This window comes from Alligator sinensis, unplaced genomic scaffold, assembly GCF_000455745.1.
Source record: "Alligator sinensis unplaced genomic scaffold, ASM45574v1 scaffold233_2, whole genome shotgun sequence".
Taxonomy (NCBI): domain Eukaryota; kingdom Metazoa; phylum Chordata; order Crocodylia; family Alligatoridae; genus Alligator; species Alligator sinensis.
In genome coordinates, this window is record NW_005841941.1 from 1432551 (window position 1) to 1438654 (window position 6104).

Below are 6104 nucleotides of genomic sequence, written 5' to 3' on the forward strand. Positions count from 1 at the left end.
GTCTACACTTCAGTAAATGTCAAAACTCATCGAAACACTGAGAGACAGTGAGATCAGGGCTATTTATAGAAACACGCTTCTGCAGTATCTAGCTGCAGTGCCAAGATAAAAGAACTATATTTTCATATAAATCAAAACGGGACAAATAAAAACCATGAACAGCATCAAAAGAGTGTTGGAAAGATCATCATGTGTTCAATGCATTCATTTAAAATATGCTATTTGTCTGCATAAAATATTGATCTTTATTCAAATAACACGATGGAAATAGTTCAAATTTAACTGGGAGTAAGGAAATGAGCTGTTTCACTGCAAGACCAGAAGGTAAGAAAAGAAACAAAGGCTTACATTACCATGATACCATTACCTGTAGCCAGCGCATCTGCTGCAGGCAATGATTATAATCAGGAAAAAAACCTGGCACTACTGCCCTGAAACAGTTAAAATATTAATAATGACAGTTCAACCACCAGCTATGCAGTATGGCTGATATCTCTGAGAACCAGTACATTCAGTTAACAATTTAAAGACATCCACCTGCATTCTAAGAACATCTATTCAAATGCTATAAAATACAGACTTATTAGCCCTTTATTCTGAGATTTCCTACTGGCAAGGATTTATTGGTACTAATGTTACCTGGGTACAGTAGGTCACAAAAACAAATCAAATATTTACACTACTGCTGGTGCCTTTCAAAGATATTCTTTGATAAGAGAGGGATTATCACAGCAGAGGTTTTAAAATTTAGGGACAATATGGATGGGGTTCAAGCCAATGGATATGTTTAAAATGAAAAATGGCAATATGTATTCGAACAAATTCATTTGTTACCAACAGTCCAGTGGACTAACAAGTTGACACATACAGTAAAGTTAATACTGCCTGTCACATCTACATTACCACTGCCGATTTACCTATCCCTCAAAAACAGACCAGGTCAGTTACAACAGTTGGTATTATTTCTGAACAGCTTGCTCCAGTGTTGCAGGGCTGAACTCAAATAGCCTTGGTCCTTCTCAAAATTCAAGGTACTAATAAAAAGCAACTAAAATTTCCTAAAAAACAAAACACACAGATTGCAATGCAAATAAGCAGTAAAATATTTTTTGGACGTGAGAATTGAACCTCGACATCCTAACAGCCTTTGAAAGGTGTCAAAATAAGATGCTGAATTCTGTGCAACAGATAGGATTTTTATCATTCACAGTAAAATAAACTTCAATTGTTTTCTAATTATTAATACAACCTAAAGGAATAATAAGGGGAATTTTTTAGAGGCCTAGGCAATTACAGCATCTTTATGATATTGTTGAATAAAAATATGAGTTCCACTTACAAATTTGTTACAGTTAGCTATATTTAATTTATTTTTCCTTAAAAATAGGAAAATATGGAACTAAAGACTTGAAAGGCAAGGAGATGCAGGTTGTCTGATTTATCCAACTCATTTCCATAAAGAAATAAAAAATACTGGAAAAAGTTGTTTTTTGTGGCAATTTCTTGAGCTTCCTGCAAGAAGTCATCTACAGTGGATAATATAAATAGCATTTGAACAATAATTTGTAGCACAAGTTGTCCTACCTATTCATTCCTTTCTGTGGAGTGAGAATGCACCAATGCAGACACAACTTCAGGCAGTTGTTTGAAGGGAAGATTAAGAAAAATTTCTCTTGAAAGCCAAACATGTTCCCATAACATGCATGGAGTCTTCAAACACAAAAAAATAACTTCCATAGCAGGAAAAACAAGGATTAAACCACAGACAAATCACAATGTAAATGAAAATGCATGAAAGCAACTTTCAGGCTGGACCTGATGATCTTGTGAGGTCCCTTCTGGCCCCAATGTCTATGAATCCATTAAGTCTCTTCTGTGAAGGTCCTGTTCCTCCCTGGCTATGTAGCTGCCAATATTTAGTACAGATTAATCCCCAGGGTAAGTACTTGTGAAGTACGTCTTGAAGATTCCACTTCTCTACCGGAAGAAATGATGGAGTCGGAAGACAGCTGCACTGTACATTTAATTGCACAACCTGAACCACTTACACTAAAGGCCTATCTGTCACTTATTCAACTTGTTCAAGCACTGAGGAATTCATTATGCCTTTACTTCATGCATCAGAGCCCCACCTCAGCTGGTGCCAACACTCCTTGGAAGAGGTGTTGAAGGCTGAAGAAGGAACCTGGATAAACCAGGCACTGTGACCATAGAGTCATAGATTGTAAGAGGCTGGAAGGGACCTTGTACAGCATCGGGTCCAGTGCCCCTGTACTAGGCAGGAAAAGACAACTGGGGTCAAGTGACCCCAGCTAGGTGACTGTCCAGTCTCCTTTTGAAGATTTCCAGGGTAGGTGACTGCACCACCACTGGAGGGAGTTTATTCCACAGTCAGGGTATCCAAACTGTAAAGGAGTTTTTCCTGGAACTGAGCCTGAAGCAGCCTTCCAGGAGTTTGTATCCATTGCTCCTGGTCTTCCCCAGAGATGCCCTGGTGAACAGCTGTTCAAGAAGTTCTTGATGTAACATCCAGAGAATTTAATGTTTCCCCTGCCTTGAGAGAACAGAAGACACACAAAGTCTCTGTACCCTCTGTGTACTCTGGGAGGTGCTCGGGGGAACAGGGTCTCATCCATTCCCCTCTGGTTCCCCCTGGTAAATCATAGATAGGGACAGAAATAATAAATGCTGCCAGATTTGAAACAGGAGAGCTGCAATGCAGGCATGCAAGGGGGAAGCAACCTCAAGGTCATAAATTTCAGGGGCAAGAAGAGGTTCTGCAGTTCCTACCTGACCTGATGTAGCTAGGGAAGAGTCATTTCCTTCCAAAAGAAAATGCTACTGTGAAAACATGGGAAACCGGACGCTGATATTCTGAGTAGGTGGAGAGGATCCTGGGGCCAGGCGCATGAAGCAGACATGTTAAGAACCACCGGGGCAGTGAAACTACAGCCTCTCAAAGGGAGATGGTGCCAGGTGGCAACTGGCCAGGCCATCCTGAGGAACTGTGTGATAAAAACAGCCACTACTACATAAAAATGCTGTCAGCTTCCTAAAGCCATTCTGAGAAGCTGGGAGATCAAAGCCACCTCTCTGTTGCTAAAGCAGAATGCTGGTCAGCTGCCAAAGCTACGTGGAGTTCATGCAGCCGGGCATTTCTCTCCCTTGGCCAGTGCATCCTGCAGGCCCAAGAGCAAAGGAGAAAAATCACAGTATTTAAAGGAGAGAAAGTGGCAGCATAATGCTGCTGGAGGCAGAAGGCATGGGGATAAACAGGTTCTGGCATCAAGAAAGAAAAATCTGCGAACCTGACCACACGAAGAAGGGGAAACAGAAGTCTCTGGGTTGGTGGGTGATCATTCCACAAGACCAAATGTTTCAGCAATTGTTTCAACCATTTATTCACAGTTTCTTTAGAAATAAAAAGAGAAGCTTATAATGTTAATTCCTTAAGACCAAAACAGCACTAAGAAAAATCAAGGGAATGTTAGAAACTGCATAATTTTACATTACATGATTTCAACAGCAAACAAACAGACTAAATGCTGGGATTTATAACTTGGTCAGTACATTTTTATTGCAGTTCAAGAGATCTAACATGATCCAATAAAAAAAATATCACCTCACCTTAGAAATCTTGCTTCTGATACCCTGGATCACCACGGCTACAACAGCAGTACTTAAAAATATAGCACTAAGAAAATTCTAGTCAAAAGAAAAAAAATCAGTAGGCTACAGTGAAACAGGGCAAACAATGCACAGAGACTCGTATCTAATCAGTCTCAGCAAATACCTGTCTGCCCCATCTTTCAAGAGTGCATTTCCAAATCACAGTAATTCAAGGTCTTGATCCCACAAAGCATCCACATCATTTTAAGCAGAATACTTCCCTTGACTTTAGTGGCACTTCTGTTTCAAAGCAGCACACATACTCAAGCATTTGGCTGGATTAGAGCCCATGACACTATACTAATTTATTCAGAAATGAACATGGGGGGGAACAAATTAAGCCATTTTAACAGGACGTTGAAATAAAACACAATTCTGTAACCTTTCAGATAATGTCAACAGGACCAAGATATCTGCATTCTATAGAAATGCAGAGCTTACAGTAAATGCATTTCCTAATTCTGCTTAGTGAAATGTTGCTTTTCAGTTCTATGTATACAAAAGAAATAGACTAAAGAGTTTAGAAATGGAAAGGAAATGAAAAGCTTCCTTATTAAAAAAGAGGAGAATTCAACATAATTTTACTTGAAGGCTATTTGAGAATATTTTTTTTTAATCGTCTCTTTAGCAATATCACATAGCATAGCTATTAGTGGACAACATTATTTTTTTCAGTTAGATAATCAAAATCCCAAATAAAAATACCCAATGTTTTTTGTAACCCAAGCCTTAATCCTGTGCAGTCCAGTGTATACCCTGGCAAACTTCACACTATTATTTTTACTCGGAACAAGCTTCTTCAGTGACTCATGTAAGATCCGAGACTTACGGACATCAGCATGCTTGTACACAGAACATATACATGCAATCCTGAGGATTTCTTGGAAATAAATCAGCCAATCATATGAAACCTACGGCAACATTGTTTTACTTGCACTAGACAGTCACTGCTCCAATCTACAGAATGCTGCCCTTCCTAAATATACAGACCCAATTATGAATAGGGAAAACATGAAAGTTAGAAACAGGATTTGGCCTTAAAATAATTTCACAAAATTACTCAACGAGAACAAAAATCTATGATTATTAACATATGAAGGAACGCGCTACACACTTCCCTTTGTCTTCTCCTAGTTGTCATGCACTTTTTGATGTCTTTCTGTATTTTTTACCAACTTTAAAGCAGTAACTAACATGGAGCTCCTTATCTCTCCTTCTGAAACCTGCTCTCTTCGCTCCATCGTCTGCTACTGTTACCACCGCTATACTGCAGACCTGGTGGTGACCATCTCTGGCTACACTCTCCATCTTAATACTTAAGACAATACTTAAGTCCATCTTAATACTTATGGGCAAATTTGCCATTTACTCCTTTGTCCCATCTCTTAAGACCTGATTACAGTGTACTCTGCTTTACTCAAGAGGTTCAGGCTGAAAAAAGGCTATCAAACTCTTCAAGTACATAGGGTAACAACCACTCATTAAGTATACAGCGCTGTGGTACTAGCAACCCCGGAACCGACTAGCTTCCCTCATTACCAAGGCTTCTAATATTTGTTTTCAAAGCCACTATTAAAGTCCCTCAAAACGAAGGGAACCAGCTAGTTTCACTGCTTCTAATGCCAAAGCAGTGAGAGCATTATATTCTCAACAAGCATCTCTTACAGAGGTGCTGTGGTATTAGCAGTCCCCAACCTGACAAGCTCCTATCATTTTCAAGGTTTCTAATACTGTTTCAGGGCTGCTATTAGAAGCCTTGAAAATGAGGGGAGACAACAGCCCTGAGAATGACTAGCTCAAGTCATTTTCAAGGCTTCTAATTGCAGTCCTTTGACAGCTGCTTCCCCTTCACTGTTTCTGAGACAGTTAAAATACAATTCAATTACAAAGAAAGTTGCACTCGAAACTTGCATGGTTTATGCACTTAACCACTATACAGATGACTAACATCTGTTATCATGTAAGTAGGCAACAAATTGGGCCTGGTTTGTCCTGCGTCATGTGTTTAAGCAAATTATGACCTTATGTTATACACAGAAGTGGACTACACTGTTTTCATCCCTATGTCAAAAACTAAGAAATTCTCAACCTAGTCCTGATCATTTTCTGTATTGGTTACAGAAATGTACCTCTCTGACTTTCTAATCCTGACGTGTATTAGCCCCTCCCTCCCCCAAAACATTGAAAATGGGGTAGTAAAATCATCTCCCTTGCCAGCATAATTGCCACATCATTTCACTAGCCTCTCTACCATTCTCCTCAATTTTCACTGAATTAAATTCAACTAATCTTAACTTTGAGACGCTACCACTATCAAATCACATCTCTCTCATATCCCCGCAGTGACACTGCTTGCCTTAGTGCCCCATTTTCTCTCTCTACCCACAATTACCTATGTGCCACACTGCTCCTCTCACTAAGCACCCTACGCTCTT

At 39.5% G+C, this 6104-nt stretch overlaps 1 protein-coding gene across 4 annotated transcripts in view; it reads right to left on the reverse strand.

Moving 5' to 3' along the window:
- HDAC4 (histone deacetylase 4) overlaps window positions 1-6104 on the reverse strand; it is a 422181-nt gene that overhangs the window by 227385 nt on the left and 188692 nt on the right. Inside the window, exon 3 of one of the 4 annotated variants that reach the window (XM_025199370.1) lies at window positions 3628-3705. The exons of the other annotated variants lie outside the window; for them this stretch is intronic. The gene's annotated coding sequence lies outside the window, so the exon portion shown is untranslated. The remainder of the gene's footprint in view (window positions 1-3627; window positions 3706-6104) is intronic. 4 annotated transcript variants of the gene reach the window in all.